The following is a 22873-nucleotide window of genomic DNA, read 5'->3' as shown; positions in this document are numbered from 1 at the left end:
TTTTCATGGCTTGCCTATATTCTCCCTTTTTTCTTTTTCTTTCTTCCCTCCTACATGCCTTTCATCAGCCTTTGTGGTACTCTGCCTTTACACCTCCTAATATGTCCTGTTGTTACCACACTGAGAAGCAAGTGATACATCAGTTACTTTTCCAATTCTGACAGGCAGTTTAAAGATGTCCATTTGGCATGTAAATCTGATATTAATAACCATGGATTATTTTAAAGTTGCAAACATCTATTTTACGGCACCAGTTCATGAAGCTAGAAGTGATACATGTCTTTACCTAGGATGTTATGAAGAGGGATTAATTGATCTCAGTATCTGCAAAGCAGAGAAGGGGTACAGAAGGGAAGAAAAGGGACACACAGTAAAAGGAAGTTGAAGGACACAGACCTGCAAGCACCTTAATGAGTTTTCCAATTTATATGTATGGATTTTCTCTGAAACACAGGCAAGCTACGAGAGCTAGGGGTTGTAGCAATGTGGGGAGATAGATTTCATTACAACCCTTTAACTATGAAACAGTATTCAGAGATAGTATTGGATATCTAGACCTTTTCAGCTGTGAGGACTTATTCCGCAACACTCAATGAGCTACATTTGTTACAGTAAAGGGGGGTGCATTTGGATTGAATCTAATGCAGACAGTAAAAAATGACAATGATAAGAAATGCATTAACAGTCTATCTGTTCCCTGTAATGCTTTCTTTTGTCGAATTCTAGTTATTTTATTGTGCAATATAAGGGCATGCTGGCTGTGTGCCATCTAAGAACTGTCCCTGATTGACATTTCTTTTTTAATTTCTCCAAGTCTTTTGGGTTTCTAATACTATGATGGGAATGTACCCCATTCCTAAATCAAATTGTGATTGAAGTTAATGAACTTAGTATTGTTTCATTCTTTGATGTTAGCCAGAAGTGCTCTTTGCAGAACATGCAGTGTGCCCAGTAATGACGCCTTCTTCAATTTATATGGAGTTACATGTATCGGTAGCATATCTAAGTAAGACTGTGAATTCTGTTTTATAAGACCCATTGCTCCTACTACTATTGGAACTGTCTGGGTATCCTTCTTCCACATTGCCCTCATTCCTGCCTCCAAATCCTGGTATTTTCGACTTTGTGTCTCTCTTTATGTAAGACACTGTAGTCACTGGTCAATGATCAATGCTACTTTTGTCTTTTTGTGGACTAGTAAATCTGGTTTTCTCTCATCTATTTTTTGAGCCATTGGTAATGGGTGATCCCATGTGATGTAAATGTCATCATTTTCTATAATGCTTTGTGGCTCATGTTTCCACTGTTTTTGACTACTTCAGTACCATAATGTTTGCATAATGTACAATGTAACAGTCTTGCCACATTATTATGCCTTTCAGTATACAGTCCTTCTGCCATTAGTCCTCAGTAACAAAATGTGTGACTGTTTCCAGTTCTGTTTCACAAAACCTATATATGTCTGTTTCTCCCACATGTTCAATGAACTGTGTAAACACACATGTACATAATCCACTATCTTGGGCCACCTTTTTGTCTTTTGCTTTAAATTTACATCTCCTTAACCATTCTTGTGTTTGATCCTGTTCAGCATGAGGTTGTTCCAAGAGATGTCTGTACTTGCATCTGTATTTATGCATTTTCCACATTTCTTGCCTTTTCATGTGATCTTTCATGTTTTTCTTTCTTTTGTTTTTACATTTTTTTTTTAATTTCACTGAGCCTTTTGGGTTTCTAATACCATGACGGGAATGGAACCCATTCCTAAGTCACACTATGATTAAAGTTCATAAAATTAGTATTGTTTCAATCTATGATGTTAGCCTGAAGTACTCTTCGCAGCACCCGCAATGTGCCCAGTAATGACTCCTTCTGCAGTTCATAGGAACTGCATGTATCGGTATCTAAATACGATTGTAGATTTGTTTTTGTAAGACTTGTTGCTCCTACTGCTACTGGAATTGTCTGAGTATCTTTCACACTGGTCTCATTTCTGCCTGCGAATCTTGATATTTTATGACTTTGTGTCTCTCTCTGTACGCAAGACACTGTAGTCACTTGGTGTAGAAATTTCAATGAACAATGCTACTTTTTTCTTCTTTACATGGACCACTATATCTGGTTTTTTCGTGTCTGTTTCTTGAACTGTTGGTAATGGGTGAGCCCGTGTAATGTAGACTTCATTGTTTTCTATGTTTTGTGGGTCATGTTTTCAGTGTTTTTCAGCTACTTCAATATTATAATGTTTGCACAATCCCCAGTGCAACAGTTTTGCCACATTATTATGCCTTTCAGTATACAGTCCTTCTGCCATTAGTATGTCACAACCAGCAATGAGATGTGCAACTGTTCTATAAAACCTACATTTGTCTGTTTCCCCCACATGTTCATTGGACTTTGTAAACCAGCGTGTATGTCGTCCACTGTCTTGGGCCGCCAATATTAACCTTTCATCTTCTGGTTTGAATTTGCCTCTCCTTAACCATTCCTGCGATTGATACTGATCAACATGAGGTTGTTCTAAGAGTATTCTATACTTGCAACTATATTTATGCATTTTCAACATGTCTTGCCTTCTCATCTGATCCTTTACCTTATATTCTTTCTTTTGTTTTTTTATCATATTCAGTTGCAGCCCAATTTTTTCTGCTTCTGGTTTGATTTTATTTATTTATTTTATTTTACATTTGTTAACCGGGAGAGTCCGACTGGATACATGTCCATTTTCAGCGGAGGCCCGGGGAGAAAAGCTCCAGGTACATAACATACATATGAACATTGTTAATGCAAAAAAGGAAGATAGTTGAGTTCTAAATACAATATAAAGATACATCACATCTTGGGAAAAAAATAACAGCAGCATATAAAACAAAAAACAGGTCAGTTACAAAGGCGAGGCGCCTTGTTAAAAAGTGGTTAAGGATAGTGAGGTAAGAGAAGGGTAAATGATAGTGGTTAATCAGGTTTGGAACAGGGACATTGCCAGAGAGTATTGAGATGGGGTTTAAGCTTTTTTTTGAATTGCAGGAGTGAAGGTTCTGAGGTGAGCATGGTCGGTAGGGAGTTCCACATTTTACCTACAAAGTTTGAGAATAGAGAATCACCAGCAGAATTATTGGCTTTGGTAGTTTGAGCTAAGATCTTATTGGAGGAGCGTAAAGATTGCAGGTTAATATAGGGGTGAATGATGTTTTTCAGAGCTGGTGTTTTCTGTGGGTGATACAGTATCTGGTGAGCCGTTTTGAGTTGGTTGAAATGGAGTTGGCTGGAAAACTCTAACCACCCTAGTTGCTTCAAGTTAGTGCAGTGGTGCGTTCTAAAGGTGGAATTTGTGGCAAATCTAGCTATGTGATTGTAACAAGAAGCAAGTTTGTTAAGGGTTGTCTTGTTTAGGTTTGTAAAAGGGGAGGCATAGAAAAGAGTTGATAGTAGGTGTGTGCTGGCAATTGTAATTTTAGCGTGAGGAGTGAGAAAGTGTTTTACTTTATAGAGAGAGCCAAGCTTTTTATTGACGGTTTTGATGGTTAGATTGAAATGGGTGTCAAATTTAAGGGAGTTATCAATGGTAACACCTAATAGCTTTGTGTGAGCTTCTGGTGATATAGTGATTCCATTGGAGGATGTAATAGAGAAGGTGGGGGGAAGAGTGTTGTTAGTGGGTGAGAAAGTAAGTAGTTTTGTTTTGTTGGGGTTGAGAACTAGTTGACGACTTGAGAACCATTTTTCTATTAGGTTGAAGGTGTCTTGGGTTGAAGCAGTGAGGTCTGCCAGGTTGGAGGCAGTGCTGATGATAGTCGAATCATCTGCATATTGAATGCATGTGGCAAGGGGGTGATTGTGGGCAGGTCATTAACAAAGATGGTGAAGAGAAGAGGGCCAAGAATAGATCCTTGGGGAACTCCAAGTGTAACAGGTAGGCATGTGGATAATTTGTCCTGCCATAGAACAGCCTGTTGCCTATTGGACAGGTAGGATTGGAACCATTTCAGAGTGGAATTGCTGAGTGATAGTTTTTTTAATGTATGGAGGAGTTGAATGTGGTTCACCATATCAAAGGCCTTGGAGAGGTCTAAGAAAAGAGCAGATGATAGTTTATTATTGTTTCTGAAGGTATTGATGGTATTAGAAAAGGATAATAGGGCTGATGTGGTACTGTGATTTGGCCTGAAGCCATGTTGGGAGTTGGCTAGAATTTTATTTTTGGTGAGGTGTTCCATCAGTTGTTTGTGGACACACTTTTCCATAATTTTGGCCAGGGGTGAGAGTATAGCTATAGGTCTGTAGTTGGTTAGCTCTAGTGAGCTACCACCTTTATGGAGAGGAATAATGTGGGACATTTTCCATATGGAGGGGATGAAGGCTTCTGACAAGGTACGGTTTATGATTATGGAGATGGGATAGGAAATGGCCTCAGCTGCTTTTTGCAGAAACTCAGCTGGGAGAAGGTCAGCTGCTAGCTTAGTGGGTTTTAGTTGTTTACCAAGAGATGGTACAGAGGATATGGGTACTGGATCAAAGGTAAATAGATGATCTGATGTAGTTGTAGTATTCTGCTGGCATGGGTAGTGGAGTGGGTTGGTTGTTTGTTTGAATTGTGTGGCCATTCTGTGAAGAAACTATTGAATGTGTTAGCAATGTTTACAGGGCACTGTTGTTTGCAAGTTGTTGGAGTGGGGGTGGTTGCCTGGCCTGGGTGCAGGAGCTTGTTTAAGCCTGCCCAGAATTTTTGTGGATTATTAAGGTGTTTGTGTTGGAGGTGGAGGAAGAAGTTTTTTATCATTTAAGATCATTCTTTAGTTTCATTTCTAAGTTGCGGAAGGTTTGGTGGGAGTGTGGGTCTTTAGAGGTGCCATGTGACCCACATCTTGTTTCTAGATAGGATTTTGGATTTTGTTTCCTTAGAGAGCCATGGTGCGGTTTTGGTTTTAGTTCTAATGGACCGTATTGGAGCATGGGAATCTAGAATCTTGAGGAAGGTGGTGTTGAAGTAGATAACTGCCTCTTCAAGAGGAAGAGACTTGAGTATTGTCCAGTTGTGGGCTTTAAGTTCAGTTTGAAAAATGGAGGCATTGAATTTATTATTGTTCCTGATTTTTTATGGTTGTAAGAAGGGGTCATTTTCTTGAATTTGATAACATAGGTGAGTAAGTGATCACTCATGTCCTCTGGGTGAGTACCTGCTGAGTACTGGTCAGGATCTTTATTAGTAAGGATCCAGTCCAGGATGCTGTCTTTGTTTGGGGGTTTACCTAGTCTGGTAGGAGTGGATAAGAGCTGAGAAAAGCCATGTAGATTTATGCTGCTAGATGGGGAGCTAGATGAGAAGGAATTCCAATCGATGTTGAAGTCCCCTAACACTATGGATTCCTGGGGTGAGTTTGAGTTAACCAGTGGAGAAAGTCCTCTAAGGTTTTGTTATTATTGTTGCCTGGGGGGATGTAAATACATGCTATATTTATGCTTTTATGTTTGTTTGGTTGAAGTTTTACAAGTAGAATTTCATCATTGTTTGTTAGGAGGGGTTGTGGAGAGGCAAGGGAGATTTGTAATGTATTTTTGTAGAGTATGGCTACACTGCCACCTTTACGAGTTATTCGGTCTGCTCTTAGTATATCATACCCTGGTGGGATTATCTGTGTGTCTTTCGTACTTGGTTTAAGCCAGGTTTCTGTGAGACATAGTAGGTCTGGGGAACAAGTAGCTAAAAGGGCATGTAGGTTGTGAATCTTATTGTTTACACTTCCGATGTTTAGATGACAGGTCAGAAGAGAGTTAAAGGGTCTAGAGTTTAGATTGAGAAGTGGAGGGGAGGATATGGTGGAATTAGAATTGAGTGGAGGGGAAGGGCCAGGGTTGGGGTGGATATCACCATCTGTGGCTAGTCTGTGATTCAGAGTGGTAATGAATTTGAGGGCTTTGAGTAGAAGTTTCTAGTAATGATTATCATTTGGCCTAATATTGGTAGGTTTGATAATTACATAGCGTTTGAGTTCTAACAAGGAGGGTGAGTAGGGAGTTGAGTTATGGCCTCTGTTGTTAATTATGGGGGAGGGGTTGGTTTGGTAGCCTGGGTGGTGGAAGCCTATGTAAGACCAGGTTTCATATAGGGTAGCTAGGTAAGGGACAAGTAGGAGGGGAAAAAGAGTTAGTATGATAAGCTTCCTGGGTGGTGTCATATTCCGTTTGATCTTAGAGGGCGGTAGTGAGGTACAGGAAGTTAGTGGACAGTAGGGGGAGTGGTTCGAGGTTATAAAAGTACGAGTACTGGGTGCGGGTGGTAATAGGGGGCAGGGTGGGGAGCGGAGCGAGCACGAAGCGGCAAGTGCTCATGAGCGGGTTTACACTAAGCCACTAGAGCCCAGGTTTCAAGATGTAACTCCTGAATAATTAACTTGCAGGTGAGTAATCTCGTCTAAACAAACATCAGGTTAAATTCCTATGCTTTGGGAGCTTGTTTTTAAAATTATATAGCTGTTTGCCTTAGTTTTAGAGTGTGTTCTGTAGTTTAAGTGGAGTATATGGAAACAAGCTTGGATTTTTTGTTTGGGTAAGCCTAGGGAGATTCGTGCTAGTGCTGAGGATCCTTAAATAATACTTTACTTTAAAGTCTATATTAAAATGACCAGATAATGATTTCCATTTCTGCTTGATGCTATGCTTCTATGCTTGACTAAGCAGGGAAGACTTATTATATTTATTCTCCTCATGTTTCAAAACTTTCACTATGTTTGGGTCTTGTGAGGTCAGCAGATATAAATGCACTCCCATGATTGCAGATCTATACATGCAATCAATTTTCAAGGAGGCCCATACCTCCTTCAGAACAGGGAATACATAAACTTGGTATACACTGATTTTTATAAATCAATGGATGAGCATGAAGCACCCCCTGTTGTTTTCCTGTCTAATCTATCCAACACCTTTTGCAGCCAGCAAATCACTGCAGATCTGTAAGTTAGGATAGGAAGAGCAAATTGGTTTATAGCTTGAACTTTGTTCCTAGATGTCAACGCAATTTTCAGGATTAATTTAAGTTTTCTAAAATATTCCTTTCTAAGTTTTATTCACATTTGTTCATGTTTTATTGTTGATCCTTCAATTAGCAAATATTTATACACTCCCTCTTGCTCATGTTCTTTTATATTACATTATTGTCCCAAACTGATGTTTTCTTGGTGCTGCAGCTTTTCTGCTTTAAAGGTTGCTTTTGCACATCAACACCAAATGACATTCTTATAGCATCTGAAAGAGGTTTGACTACTTGCACTTGTGCTTTCAGTTCCTCATCTGATGAGCTATACAGTTTTAAGTCACCAACAGAGATGATGAGAAGTCTTTACACTTTGTTGCCTTCTGGAAGTCAACTTATCGCCATGACCGAATCTGTTAAGCAGACAATGTAATGGGTTAAGGGCAAGGCAAAAGTGCAGTGGTGATAGTCACTCTAGAATATCCCCCTATAAATTTTGATCCCTGGAATAATAATTTGTATTTTATCATGGCTTAACTGCAAAGTGGTTTGCCACTGTTTCATTGTTGCTGTGATGTAGTTTATCAGTGTAGGGTGTATTTTATATATTTTTAAGCACTCTTTTATCCATGAATGTGGGTTACTGTCAAATGCTTTTTTGTAGTCTATCCCTGCCATATTTATATTCTTCCCCTTTTTACAGTTCTTCACTATGACTTTAACAACAACTGATCTTTTGTTCCATAAGACTTTCTTTTATTACCCTTTTGTTCTAGTGCTGTAATTATGTTTTCTTCTAAATGACTGTAAACTCAGTTGGCATCAGTTCTGGTGTATAGTTTAGAAGTCGTCAGAAAGCAAGTTATTAGTCTATAGTTTTAAGGGTAGCTTGCAGGTTCACTCTTAAGTAGGATCATTGTTTTACTGTTAGCCAGGCTGGTGTCTGTTTGGGTTGCACATATAAATAGATCTTAGTCATGGCTAAAGCTTTGTGCAAAGATGTTAATACTTTTAGCCAAAAGTTAGGTACTGCATCTGGGCCTAGGGTTTTCCAGTTAGTCTTTTCTTAACTTTGTTTCAATCTCTCTGGCTGTTACTTCATCCCATTTCATATCCTGTATATTTGAACTTCTTAGTCTTTCTTTCACTTCTTCTATCCATTTAGCATCTTTGTTATATTCCATAGGATCTTCATAGATATTTTTCCAAAATGTATCCATGTCTTCTTTTTTTGGTGGTCAATTCCTTTAATCTGATTTCCCAATTCTCTATAAAACTTTTTGGGTCATCAATAAATTTCTTATTTTGTACTTTTCCTTTATATTTTCCTACATATCTTCTATGTTTTTATGCCTGTGCTCATATTTTTAGTTTATTATTTAGGATAGTGCACGATAATTCCTGATCTGCTATAATACTGTGCATTGCTTTTATTACGTCTATCTTTCAGAGTATTTTTGTTGATCTGTTCCCTCTTCTGTACTCTTCTAACAGTGACACTTCTCTTAATTGTCTATTTGACACTTCCATGATGGCACTGGATTTCTCCCTGTCCTTTACCTTACTACCCTATGTTCTTGTGGTAGGACTTTATCTGTTATTAATTTGGCTGCACAGTAATGCACCATATTTACTTCTGTTATATCACGTAAATCTCTATGGACAGTGCTAATTATTGTGTTAATTTGTTTTATCAAACGTTTAATTTTTTGGGTTTTATTGACCTTCTGCAGTCGATTTCTTTCATTGATTTTAATATGTCTATCCATCTCTATTAGATCAAGCAACTCTTCTTTTAGATTTTCTTCTAAACTGAGGGTATATTCTTTGTTCTCCATTTCCTGTGGGCATTCTATAAAAAGTTCCAGAGCAGCTTCCTGTACCATGTACCATGTTCTCTTCAGTTTCACCCTGTGTCATCTGTTGCTCTTTCATGTGGGATCTCACTATAACTCCACAACATTGACTGTGTCATAGTTGCCACAGTTTCCTGTTCTTTCCCTTGGTGTATAGCTCCAACTGAATGTTTGTACTGGTTTCCTCTGGGAGGCTCCAAAGTATTGTCATATGTCAACTAATTAGATTCTTCCTGCTCCACTGGTTTCTCCTTAATTTGGGTGTCCATTGCGCTATCCTGTTGTGTTGTTATATGAGTTAAATTTTCCAAACTAAATCCTTCACTTTGCAGGTAATCGATAACCTCAATTTCTTTTATTTAACTTCTGCATTACTATTCCTCTTTTCTACTTTTCCTCTTTGTTTTCTTATTTTTTGTAGTGAAAATTTTTATATCCTGATGTCTTTGACTGTATTTTTCTTCAAATATCTTTGGTGCTGCTGTTTTTGCATTGATTAGTTTTGCTTTCTCCTTTGCATAAATATTGCACTATATTAAATTTCAGGATGGCGGGCGGCCGCGGTGGTGCAGTGGTTAGCATTGTCGCCTCACAGCAAGAGGTTCTCCAGTTTGATCCTCGGCTGGGGTGCCTTCTGTGCGGAGTCTGCATGTCCTCCCTGTGGTCGTGTGGGTTTCCTCTGGGTGCTCCGGTTTCCTCCCACATCCCGAAGACATGCTGTAGGTGGATTGGACACTCTAAATTGGCCCTAGGCGTGAGTGTGTGCATGTGTGTGCCTTCTGTAGAAGGTTGGGCACCGGGCTGGCAATTCAACACTGTAAAACTCCACTGCCAGTCATGAGCGTATAGGTGATCCGCTGTGGCGACCCCTAACCGGGAAAAGCCGAAAGAAGAAGAAGAAGAAGATTAAATTTCAGGATGGCGCAGTGTAGCATTGTCACCTCACAGCAAGAGGTTCTCCTCTTTGATTCACGGCTGGGGTGCCTTCTGTGTGGAGTCTGCATGTCCTCCTTGTGTTCATGTGGGTTTCCTCCTGGTGCTCCGGTTTCCTCCCATGTTACAAAGACATGCATCTGGAGTGTTTTTTCCCCAGGCCCCCACTGAAAATTGGCTTCGTTCCAAGTCGGACTTTCCCAGTTAACAAATGTTAAATTAATACATTTTTCTTTCCCATGTCCATATAACTTCTTCAAATGTCTCCATCTCCTCTTGTTTCTCCTTACTTTGGGGACTAGTTGTTCCATCATGCTGTGATATAACCTGTGTTAGACTTTCTACCCTGAATCCTTCACTTCACAAACATTCCATAACTTCAGCTTCTATTTTTTAACTTCTGCTTGACTAATTTTCTGTTCTACATTCCCTCTTTGTGATCTTATTTTTTATTGTGAAAGTTTCCACATCTGGAGGCCTTTGCCTGAATTTTTCTTGGAATATCTTTATCTCACATTTTGTGTTGATTAATTTGGCTTTCTCCTTTGCATAAGTGTTATACCATACCAGATCTCTCTCTTTCCCTTGTCCATATTACTTTTTTATACCCTTCAAACATCTCTAAATTTTGTTCTTTAAATTTTCACACTTCCTCAGTCGCTTCTTTTTCCAAATGGCAGAAGGTTTCTTGGTTTATGTAGTATTTTTCATGGATCTGTTGTATTAATGAATACAAATATTTATTTGAAGCCTCTGACAGTTTTTCTTGTGGAAGTACTTTTCTTTCCTCTAATTTCTCTCTCAATCTTTTTGTATATCTTTTGTCTGGAAATTCTGGGCTTCTTGCATAATAGTAACAATACATAACTTCTTTCTTATCCTCAGTAGTCCACTCTGTCTATATGGCTCTTTTTTTTGGTCTATCAGTTTTTGTGATTTTTGTGGACTGCTACTTCTACAATGGGGGGGGGCACCCTCCCCCTGGGCCTGGCCTAGCCCCACTGTAGGAATATTTCTGTGTCTTGAGCATTCTACACTGTAATTCTTTCCAGTCCTGGTAGTAGTGCACCTGTCAGGATTGGGTACCTTTTTATCCTGGGACTTGTGCACCTAGCTGTCTTCTTTATTTTTTAACCTACTTCTGTCCATGACATATGCTATATAAAATACAGTCTATATATCAGTGTTGTCGTGTTGATATTTTGTAAAAAACAGAGCCACCTCATGAAGGTACTCGCCAAGACTTGAGGATGAATTCAATTCCAGCAATACGTCTCCCCTTTTGCTGATTTTATCATCTATCCATTCGGAGCTCATTGTACTGGAGACCTGTAGGCATAAGAATGATTAGAAGGAACCCCCCCCCCCCATTTCATTATGTGGAGAATTACTCCATCCCTCTACCCTTGCTTTGTTATTCTAATTCGTTTTAGTGTTGCATTTCATTACTATAATGAACCATATCATATAAATGGGCCACTCCCCTTATCACTGGAAAAAGCAGCAACTGCCTGAATTTCATCAGGTATGCTTCATGTCGACATATCTAAGCAGAGGACTGTGTGTGTACATTTTTTTAACTTGATCCAGAAAGCAGTATTTGCTTGTATTGTGATTATTTGAGTGGAGCTGTGTAAATGTGACATATTTTTGTCACGGTAGAACACAGTAACAGTGTGTGGGAGTCTCTTTTTCTTCTAGTGTGTGTGTGTTCCACTGAGTCAACATTCTTGTGGAATATTGCTTTCATTTTTTTTTAATCCATAGGTTAATAAATCTATAGAGTGTGTGAAAAAAATACATTCTTTGTTAAGAGAACTGAAGAGCAGAAAACAGATGACTGTGCAAAGTGCAGCGATGTTGAGTTTTATGAAAGTTCTCCTTTACTGTTTAAGAAAGTCTACAAATAAGTCTGGCAGTCTTACAGTCAGTTAACAAGTTCCGTTTTAAGTGCAGAGGCATAAGGTGCTAAGTGATAATGTCTGGTAATGAAGCTTTATTTCTGTCATGGCACATAGGTCAGACATTTTCACGAGAAGTTTACTGTTATACCACTGTAAGTTAAAAATCAATTACAAGTACAGACTATGGAGTTCACTACTTTTTAAAATGCTTAGGCAAAGTGTGGGTAAATTTAAGTTTTAGCTCATGTTATTCCCTGTTTCTTTAGGGGCAAACTGCTGGAACGTCCTTATTTTCTTTCATTAGTGCAGTTGCCCATTTGCTCATCTTTTCCTGGGACTTTGTTTTGCAAAAGGCTTGCTTGAGGCAAACTCCACTATTCTGAAATAAGAGATGTTTGTTCAGTATTTACTTTTTTTGCTTCTCTTGAATATTTTCTTTTGAATTTCTGTTTTTCTGTCCACAGTTCTCATTTTCTCAACAATTGCATTCTTCTGCAACCCACGCACTTAAACTGAAATGCAAGCCTTAGAAATTTTCCTAAACGTGATGGGAATAAATCAGGTTGTACAAGGTGCTGCAGAAGTAGGTGGGCCAAAATGAAAGCACACTACACCACTGAGAGTTAAAAAAAAATGCAGTGCAACTCATCTAGTACTGGTATTTTATACTGTGAAAGACTGTCACATACTGAAATAAGATTTCTGAAGAGAAGAATAAATCTACTCTCCTACTGTGTGATACATCGTCTTTAAAGTATAAAGAAATACAGCTACACGCTGAACAGCAATCAAACCTCTAACCTGCAGAATGTCAGTAAACCATGTTTAGCATCTGATGACTGTGCAGTCTAATAATTTATTGCTTACAGCCTTCTTGTCCTGCTGTAATTTAAAGGAAAGCTGTCACTGCAAGGAAAAAGCAACTCATATGTATAGCCTAAAATGATACTTCAACTGGCTCTCTAGGTAGCGATTTAATTAAAATTCTAAGAATAAGCACTTTAATGCTATTGTGGAAGGTAGTCAGAGCACATCATCTTCATAGTAGGCAGCTATTTGTATTTCAGACAATTGCCTGCAGGCTTATTTACATTAACCGTGCAACATTTTCATGTATTGTTTCATGTAGTGTGGAAAGTAACTGAAAGAGTAGAAAGGATATTAAACTTTATGCAACAGTCAAGGAAATAATGGCAAAGCAGGTATAATATTTTATATGCATATTAGATATCTGCACCTAGATGGAACCAGAACTCTTGTCCTTTAATTTAAATGTATACAGATTTTGGATGTGAGTCACTATCTTTATGGCTGCAAACATAATAATGAAAAAAAAAAATCTTAGGTTTTTAAAAATTATTTTGTTGGCTCTGCACTGCTTTACTGCACTCCCACATCTACATGACAATAAATACACTAATACAAAGGTTATTTAACCTTGGGGTAATTTAGTACTCCCTTATCCACCTCAAGGTTCAGCATCTACATATGTATCAGTGTAAGTTTTAACCATGACTTGAAGGCATGCGTACAACTAATTTGCCAATGAAAGAAATGCATACTCCCCATATTTTAATACTGGTACATCATAATTTAGCAACATAGATACTACAGTTTTGTTTATTTCTGTACTGTTATTATAAAATGTTTCTAGCTGCTTGCAAATGGGCTTTGCAATACAGTCCTGAAAGCACATGTTGCTAAATGCTGTTGAAGTGGTTGACATTGTGTGAATGTGAGGGTTTATATTGGTTGTACATGGCCATACCTTTGTCAGCCTTTCTTCTTCTTATCAGCAAAGCTAGTTGATAACCACAGTGCAGGCCAGAGCAAAGCCATGAATAAAATTGATAATTTAGCCATTGGTTAGTCAGGCAGGATGATGCAATGAGGTAAATGGTGCATCTAAGGCATAGTGCAGTGTAATAAACAATTATTTCATAGATTCAAACCAAAGTCATCTGTATTAATTGTAAATTGAGTGCATGAAGTAAAATATATTTCTTTTAACTCTCCCAATAAATTATGGAATTACTGTAGTATATTTAAGTAATAACCCATGCCTGGGTGTGGGTAATTCTGGATTTACCCACGGTTGGTGTAGTTTGGTCATGAGGGCGAAGCCCAAGTGGCCAAACAAAGATAACCGTGGGTAAATCCAACATTACCCACACCCAGAAGTGGGTCATTGCTATTATACAATGACATTATTTAAGAAAAAAAATACTTAGTTTTCTTAAATAATGGCATTGTATAATGCCTCTGTGCTGCCCTTCCAGAGCTGCCTGGTATTCTGCGGCAGTTCTGATGTACTGCGCATGCGTATGCTTATGCAGTAACTGTAACTATAATCATTTCATTGTTAAAACTGAATTAGCCCAGGAAACAAAGTACACAGCACTGTTTTTGATTTATCAGTTACAAAAATAATTACAAATGTTAAGTTGTCATTCTCGCCTTCATTCTTGCTGGATGGGTTCGGAGCCGATCCTCGGCTCCGACTCGGCCTATACTATAGCTCGAGAGCTATTTTTACCAGCTCGAGGCAGCCCTATATCCCACAATACCATGTGCTAACTCCCCAGATCTCGTTTGCCGCTTCACTGCGAGGTTGCCTTTTTTACTGGCTCAGGTCAGTAAAAGGAATTTTCAATAAAGTTTCTATTTTTTGAGGTAGTTTATTAGGTTATTTTCCCTACTTTTGTTCCCTATCGATATTATTACTCAATAGTGTTTGTTTCGTAAGCCCTACCCACCCCTGTAGTTAACTTTTATAATCAGGCCTACAGGCTTTAGTTTTTCTGTTTACTCACCCCTGTGTGTGTGTGTGTGTGTGTGTGTGTGTGTGTGTGTGTGTGTGTGTGTGTGTGTGTGTGTGTGTTGTTCTAGTCAGCCCCCTCATCTCCCCCTTGTGTGTAAGTGAGTGAGTGTGTGTGCTGATTGAGTGACTGTCTTCAGGGCAATGTCCAAAGATGTTAAGGTCTCGGGATTCAAGAAGTGTGACTCGTGCTGTCAGAAAATGTCTCTGACAGACGGTCACACTTCTTGTGTCTATTGCTTGGGGCCTTTACACCTGCAGGACTCTTGTTCCGTTTGTCACGGATTTAGTTCAAGAGTCCTGCAGGAAAGGTGTAACAAGCTCATCCTAAGGGGCTTGTTAAAGCCTGATGACTCCCCGTCCAAGTCTGGCTCGGGGAAGTCATCAAAAACCGCCAAACCCTCGGCTCCAGCTTCTGAGCCGAGGGCTGGTGTTGTTGAGATGGCTCCGACCTCGGTTCCATCTGGCTCCGAGGCGAGCAAAGTGGGTTCTGCTTCGAAACCATCAACGGAGCCGACCCCAGCGCGCAAGCGCTCTAGGTCCCCTTCTTTAGAGTCCATCAGATCGGCTCCGAGGTCCCCCCTCCTATCGGAGCGGAGTCATAGGACTCATTCATCGAGGTCTTCCAGGCTCTCTGACCATGACATCGAGAGGGTGGTCAGTAGACTCATAAAATCTCAGGCGCTGGCCCAAATGCTTCAGAGCCCATCTCACCAGACTGTGGCTCCTTCGATACAGTTATCCATTCCTCCTCCGACTCATCTCTCGAGTTTGGAGCCGGAGTTCGTCGGAACAGTGACCTTGCCCACGTTGGAGCTGATACCTCCTCCTTCGGCTTTGGTGTCATCAGCTCCGACCTCTTTATTGGTTCCGTCCGTGGAGAGGTCCGGGTGCCGGGACTCCATTGTCGGCTCGGAGGGGGCGAGTGTCATTGGACCCTTGTCCGACCCCGCTCTCCCTCTCGGAGCTTCGGCTCTGGTTAGTTCGGCCCCGACATCATTCTCGGAGCCTTCTTTGTCAGTTCCGGGGGTGGTTCCGGCCTCTTCCGAGCCGGGGCTACCTTTGGTGTCTGATAGGGGAGCCTTCGAGGTGATGAGGAGTGTGCTGGACCCAGTGTCCACTCCAAGGTTAAGTTCTGCAGCTCTTCCCTCTGTAGTGCCTGTTACGGTCTCTGGCCACCCTCCTATACCCGACAGCAGAGATCCAAAGTGTAGGGTACCCACTTTGGGTGTCTCCTCCTCTTCTGAGGGCTCCCCTGAAGTTTCAGGGGAACCCCCTAGGAAAAGAAAGTGCAAGAGGAAGCACATAGACTCCCCCGAGTCTGCCACGTCAGACACCGACTTGGATGAGTCGGAGGGTTCCCCCAGATCCCCCTCTGAGGATGTCTCCTTTTCAGACATCCTGGAGATCCTAAGACAGAAGGGGAAATTGGTCCACTCTCAAACCTTCCAAGGACGAGTTGGTTTACCTTGACGCCTTTGGATCTCGCCCTTCCACCTCCTGGGTGTCTCCCCTTTTCGACCCACTTATGGAAGTAGTGGCTGGAAAGGCATGGGCAGCTCCTGATTCAATGGAACCTACCCCTAGGAGGCCTTCTAAATTTATTTCTGCACCAGATGACAAATCCTTTCTCACCAAAGGTGTTTCAGTTGATGTTATGGTGGTAGCAGCAGCCACTAAGAAGGAATTAGCTGATCCTTCTGTATCTGTTCATCCTCCTAACAAAGAGTCCAGGACCATGGACAGGTACGGCAAGCGAACCTTTGCTTCAGCGACATTTTCTATGCGATCGCTGAACTATTTATGTCATTTCACCCGCCTTCAGAGAGACTTGCTCACAGAGCTGGGTGAAACGGAATAGGATCCTTCTGCTGCAGGGTTTAAGGACAAAATAAACTCTCAGCTGGCTACCCTGAACTCCATTTTTAACTCCTCCATGCGGCTAATCTCTTATGCAGCCGATGGAGTGAGTAGGGCCACTGGCACAGGCGTTGCATTGAGACGTCATGCTTGGATGTGACTCTGTAACTTTGCCGACCCCTTCAAGGCGTCCTTCACCAACACCTCCTTTGATGGTTTAGAATTGTTCGGGCCTCAGGTGAAGAATACCCTCACCAGATGCGAGCAAGATGGTAAGACTCTCTCTGCCGTGGGAGTCCGTTTTTCCACGCCTTCTAGACTTTATCCTAAAGGACAGAGGGGTGGAAAGATCTGGTTCCACAAACCACAGGGAGTCGTGCCTGCCGCACGTGGTGAATTTCCCCATAGAGGCAGAGGGGGGAATAATAACAGACACCACCCCAGGGGCAGAGGAGGTCCACAGAACCAGGGTTCCAGGGAATCTTTCCCTGACCAACCCTTTCAGCATCCCTGAGAAGCTGCCCGACTGTCCGCCTTCGGAGGCAGTTGGGGGAAGATTATCTCTGTACCCGGAAGCCTGGCAATCCATCTCCCAAGACACATGGGTACAGAAGATCATATCCGAGGGTTACAAAATTCCTTTCACTTTCCCTCCGGTACAACCGCCAAAACCCCTACCAGACGTACCACCTGCACAAAGGGGTCTGGCTCAGCTAGAAATAAAAAAGCTGTTAAACAAAAGAGTCATCCAGGCAGTCCCAACAGATCAGCTAGGATCCGGAATCTACTCCAGATTCTTTTTGGTACCAAAAAAGACAGGAGATTGGAGACCCATTTTGGACCTCAGCAGGTTAAACAACTATGTATTAAAGACAAAATTTCGGATGGTAACACTGCAGTCCATTCTACCCTTTTTGGGCAGAGACAACTGGATGTGCTCGTTAGACCTCCAGGATGCGTACTACCACATAAAAATACACAGGCGCTCCAGGAGGTTTCTCTGCTTCCGGCTGGGAGTCAGTAATTTTCAATTCAGGGCCCTGCCCTTTGGTCTCACCACAGCCCCCCGGGTGTTCACCAAATGTTTGGCAGTGATCACGGCTCACCTGAGACAGAAAGGATTCCAGGTGTTTCCATACTTAGACGACTGGCTCATTTCCACTACCACCAAACAGGATCTCATAATGGCCAGGGATTACACTATCCAACTTTGCAACAGCCTGGGTATTTCTATAAATTTTGCAAAGTCCTCCTTGTCGCCTTGTCAATGTATAAACTTTATAGGCGCCGTATTAAACACCACAGAAATGTCTGCAACATTACCACCTCAGAGAGTGACAGACATAAGGCGGAATGTTCAGCTTCTGTTTCAGCCCAGCAGAGTCCAAGTCAAGCTAGTATTGAAAGTGTTGGGCCTCATGGCGGCGGCGATTCTTCTACTTCCATTAGCCCGCTTCCACATGAGACTCTTTCAGTGGATGCTGTTTTCTCAGTGGTCCTTTCAACAGCTGCCAATGACCCACAACATTTTGATAACACCATCTTGCAAGAAACATCTCTCCTGGTGGATGGTTTCCCCTCAGCTTTTTCAGGGCAGACCCTTTGTTCTCCCCCCTCCAGTTGCCACTGTCACAATGGATGCCTCCCTGATCAGGTGGGGGAGGCATTATCAGGGCAGGACGGTCCAGGGCACTTGGCAACAGTCAGAATGCCACCTGCACATAAATGTCCTGGAGATGAGGGCAGTGCTTTTGACATTGCAGGCCCTTCAGAGCTCTCTTCCCATGGGGACTATAGCAATTCAAACGGACAATATGTCTTTGGTGTGGTACATAAACAAGCAGGGCGGAACAAGGTCCTACCCCCTCTGTTGAGAAGCACTCAGACTTTGGCAATGGGCGATTTCATCTCAATGGCTTCTGATAGCAATGCACATCCCCAGGAAGTCCAACGTCATAGCAGACAGATTGAGCAGAACTATCCTCATGCCTCACGAGTGGTCTCTAAATCAAGCGGTAGTAGACAGAATTTTTCGGAAGTGGGGCCAGCCTAGCTGCGACCTTTTCGCAACTCTGCAAAACAGCAAGTGCCTCGACTTCTTCACACTTTTTCCTCTACCAGGCCAGCCCCTCAGAGACGCTCTTGTTCACGTTTGGCCCCGGGGTGTTCTTTATGCTTTTCCTCCTTTTCCATTGATCCCGCAACTAATTCAGAAAACAACCGCATTGAGATCCAAAATGATCCTCATTGCCCCATTTTGGCCTCGACAAGTTTGGTTCCCGTTCCTGCACAAATACCTACTGGAACAGCCTTGGCATCTGGAACCCCTTCCGGATCTGTTGACCCACCTCACGGGCAAGCTGCATCAGTCTCTACATTCCATCAACCTCACAGCTTGGTTGCTCCACTTCCAGCCATAACCAGGCTTCCCCTTATTTTTCCTCCTGTTCGTGATATCATTCTGGCTTCCCATAAGTCCAATACTAGGAAGACTTATGCAAGTAAATGGAAGCGTTTTTCACACTGGGCACAAACTAGATCCTTAGATCCTTTCCATGCACCCATTCATGAGGTTCTAGACTTTCTGGCGGAGCTTTTTCATTCGGGGTCATCATCGGCCACTATCAGGGTACAATTAGCGGCCATTGCTAATTTTCATGTTGGACTCTCAGAAGCAAATATTATGTCCCACAAACTCTGTAAAGCCTTTCTCAAGGGCATCTTGTTGCTCAGACCTCCAATTAAAGATCCACCCCCACAATGGGATTTGAATTTAGTTCTAACCTCACTAATTCTACCCCCTTTTGAACCGGCAGCTTCTTGCTCCCTCAAACCTCTTTCTTGGAAAACGCTGTTTTTAGTAGCTATAACATCTGCCAGAAGGGTATCGGAACTTCAAGCCTTGTCTGTCCGTCCTCACTATTTGGTTTTTCATAAAGATAGGGTAACTCTCAGAACAAACCCTTCCTTCCTACCAAAAGTGTTATCGGAAGCAAATCTAAACCACTCCATTGATTTGCCAGTCTTTTTCCCAGACTATACCAACAGGGCTGAACAAAAATTACATTCATTAGATGTTCATCGCCAATTATGGTATTACCTAGACAGGACAAAACAATTCAGAAAGTCAGACCAGCTCTTCCTCTCTTATGCTGCAGGCAAGAAAGGGCTTCCGGTATCGAAAGTTACTCTTTCCAGATGGCTGACATCTATTATTACCTTGGTCTATGAGTTGAGACACAGGCAACTACCCTCTAGGCCTAAAGCTCATTCAACCAGGACACTATCAACTTCAACGGCTTTTCAAGCAAGGTTACCACTAGATGCCATTTGTGCAGCAGCTACATGGGCGTCCAAACATACCTTTATTGCCCATTACAAGCTTGATCTAGCCTCCAGAAATAGAGCTGATTTTGGTTCCACTGTACTCAGGAGTCTGTTCCATTGAGCCACCCAGGACTAAGATGCTAGGGATGCTGTCCCATCCAGCAAGAATGAAGGCGAGAATGACAACTTAACATTAAGAAGTTATGTCTTACCATAACGTTCCATGTTAGTTGTCGTCTTCTCACCTTCTTTCTTGCGTCCCTCCCTCCTGTCCCCTAGCCTGGATAGACTCGAGGTTCTGAGTCCTTCCATTTCTGTAGATACAATATGTTGCGTCTTTCCTGGTATCCTTAGTGTTACTAGCAGGTAATCTGTACTCATAAAAGAGGATTATAATATTATTATTATAATATTACTTTTTATACTATGTCTTAGCTTCCAAACGAGATCTGGGGAGTTAGCGCATGGTATTGTGGGATACAGGGCTGCCTTGAGCCGGTAAAAATAGCTCTCAAGCTATAGTATAGGCCGAGTCGGAGCTGAGGATCGGCTCCGAACCCATCCAGCAAGAAAGAAGGCGAGAAGAAGACAACTAACATGGAACGTTATGGTAAGACATAACTTCTTATTATCTGACTAAACCTACTTTCAACTTTTGTTCTGGATTTACCCTAGCTAATGAGGGGCAGGGGGTACCTCAAGGGTTGGTACTTGGCCCATTCTTGTATCTAGATAGATAGATATTATATCTTACATTTAAATAGATGGATAGCTAGATAGATCTTGTATCTAGGAAAGTTCACAGATGAGCAAATCTGCTTCTGCAATAACTAAAACAGAACAACAAAATAATCTTCCATGGCTTACAAATGCCTTGTATCATCACAAACTATGCTATATTTAATATGTGTAATAATGCATATGAGTAGTAACAACAAGGACTACCATTAATCAGTAAATCACATGCTGAATGTCTGAATCATTTATGGACCTAGGAATTACTCTTGTCAGCAGCTTTATCTTTAGCTATAATGTCCAACTTTCACCCATGTATTGTTTCTAAACATACTGTAAAATCAGGCCATTCTAAGGTAATCCTGACTGTGTTTAAATGCCTAGTAAGATCACACACTGAATATTGTGCAGCATTCTGCATCTGTAACAAGTTATATTTACAAACCAGAAACAAAACAATTATGTATGAAAACAAAAAATTCAGATGTGAAGTTGTTCAGTCTCACCGTTCATTCTTCACTGATGGGTTTGGAGCCGATCCTCCACTCCGACACGGCTGACTAGCAAGCTCAAAGTTTTCCAGTAGCTTGAGACCCAACCCCTTATCCCACAATGCACTGCTGGAATTACCTCAGATCTATTTTGCCGCGGCACAGATGTCTTGGTTTCCAGCTTTGCTCGAGACTATTATGAGAATTTTCATCTTTCAGCAATTTTTTCTATTGAATTTTTATATCTTTCGACTATTATAATTATATAGTATTACCTAGTTTACCAGATTTATCTGTTTTTCCCCGTTTTCCGAGTAAATCTTTACTGATTGCCGTGGGCCTTTTCTTACAGCTGTTGGATTAGAGTTGCCCTTTTTGGGATTTTTGATATTGGATTACTCTTGTTACTAGTTGCCTTTTTGTGCTGTGTTTTTGCATTGTTATTTGTAGTTAGATTATTCTTTTCTGGGTTAAACTATCTTATATAGTGAAATAGTGTTGTTTTTTGATTTTGTGAATTTTTTTTCAGGTAGTTAGTTAGTATGTCTGAAGAAAAAGAAAAGCATCCTAAGTCTGGGTTTGAAAAGTGCCCAGACTGTGGACAAAAGATGTCCGTTACGGATGCCCATGTGCAGTGTGTGTACTGTTTGGGTGAGGTGCACCTGCAGGAGTCATGTAGTATCTGCCACTCCTTTTCTACTAGAGTGCTTGCAGAAAGGAAAAGGAAGTTAATTGACAGGGGTATTATTAAACACCCTTTCTCAGAGGCATTGCCTGTCCAGCATGGGGCCAGCAAATCGTCCAAATCTTCCTCCGAATCCAGGACAAAGAAAGGGAAAAAGTTGGAAAGTGTTGTGACTTTGGCTCCACTGACTTCGGAGCCAACAGTCTGTTCTTTTTGGACCCTGGACACTGCTCTGGAACCAGTTGCCAAAAAACCTCCCTCTCTAGTTCTCCAATCTGCTCCATCTATTCACTTCTCCAGGTCTTCGGTCAGCTTGTCTGATCTGGATATGGACCGGCTGGTTCAGAAACTCTTAAAGGCACCAGGCCTAGCTAAATTGCTGTCTGCTCAGACCCAACCATCAGAGCCGGAGACCATTACTCCTGAATTGTCTGCTCCTCCTCCAAGCCATACCGGACCTTCGGAGCCAGAGGAGTTCGACCTGATGATTGTGGATCCCTTGGAGCTGACACCTGCTCCAATGTCATCGGCTCCATCTGCTCGGATGTCCTCGGCACCAACCGGGGACTCTAGGAGCCGATACTCTCCGGTCGGGTCCGAGGAGGATAGTTGCACTGACTTGTCGGTGCCGACTCTTCCTGTCGGGGCTTCGGCTTGAGTGAGCTCGGTTCCTACCTCAGGCTCGGAGCCCATGGCTTTGGTGCAGGAGGGGATTGTGGCTCCTCCTGATCCATCGACTCCTTCTCATTGGAGCCGTGGTGCATTCAAAGCCATGAGGTGAGTGTTGTCTCCTAAGACTTCCTCATCTCAAGGTCTGGCCTCTTCCTCCCCTAAAGTGCCTGTGTCAGTTTCTGTTTCCTCCAGTCATCCCAAGCGTAAAGACCAACACCCTCAGGTAGCCCCACAGGGTGCTCCCTGCTCTTTTGAGACCTCCCCGGAAGAAGTCCCCAGGAAGAGATTATGCAAGAGGAGGCATGTGGACTCCCCACAGGAGTCTCTAACATCAGACTCCAACTTGGATGAATCAGAAGGGTCCCCTAGATCCCCCTCTGAGGACATCTCCTTTGCAGAGATTCTTGAAATTCTTAGGCAGAGGGGTGATTGGCAGTCCAAGAACCCTTCTGAGGATGAGTCGGTCCTCCTGAAGGCGTTCGGGTCTCAACCTTCCACCTCTTGGGTGTCTCCACCCTATGATGAGCTTATGGATCTGGTCTCTCGTAGGGCGTGGGAGTCACCATTATCTATGTTACCTGTCCCTAGGAGGCCTAATAAGTATATTTCTGCCCCTGTAGAT

The 22873-nt window shown here is 41.9% G+C and overlaps 1 protein-coding gene across 1 annotated transcript in view; it reads left to right on the top strand.

Moving 5' to 3' along the window:
- The window catches only part of CARMIL3 (capping protein regulator and myosin 1 linker 3), a 3552770-nt gene that overhangs the window by 546386 nt on the left and 2983511 nt on the right, over nt 1-22873 (top strand). The window lies entirely within an intron of this gene.

This window comes from Protopterus annectens, chromosome 16.part0 (assembly GCF_019279795.1).
Source record: "Protopterus annectens isolate FY-2018-M chromosome 16.part0, PAN1.0, whole genome shotgun sequence".
Lineage (NCBI taxonomy): Eukaryota > Metazoa > Chordata > Ceratodontiformes > Protopteridae > Protopterus > Protopterus annectens.
The sequence above is the reverse complement of the archived record's forward strand: the minus strand, read 5'-3'. Positions and strand labels throughout refer to the sequence as shown.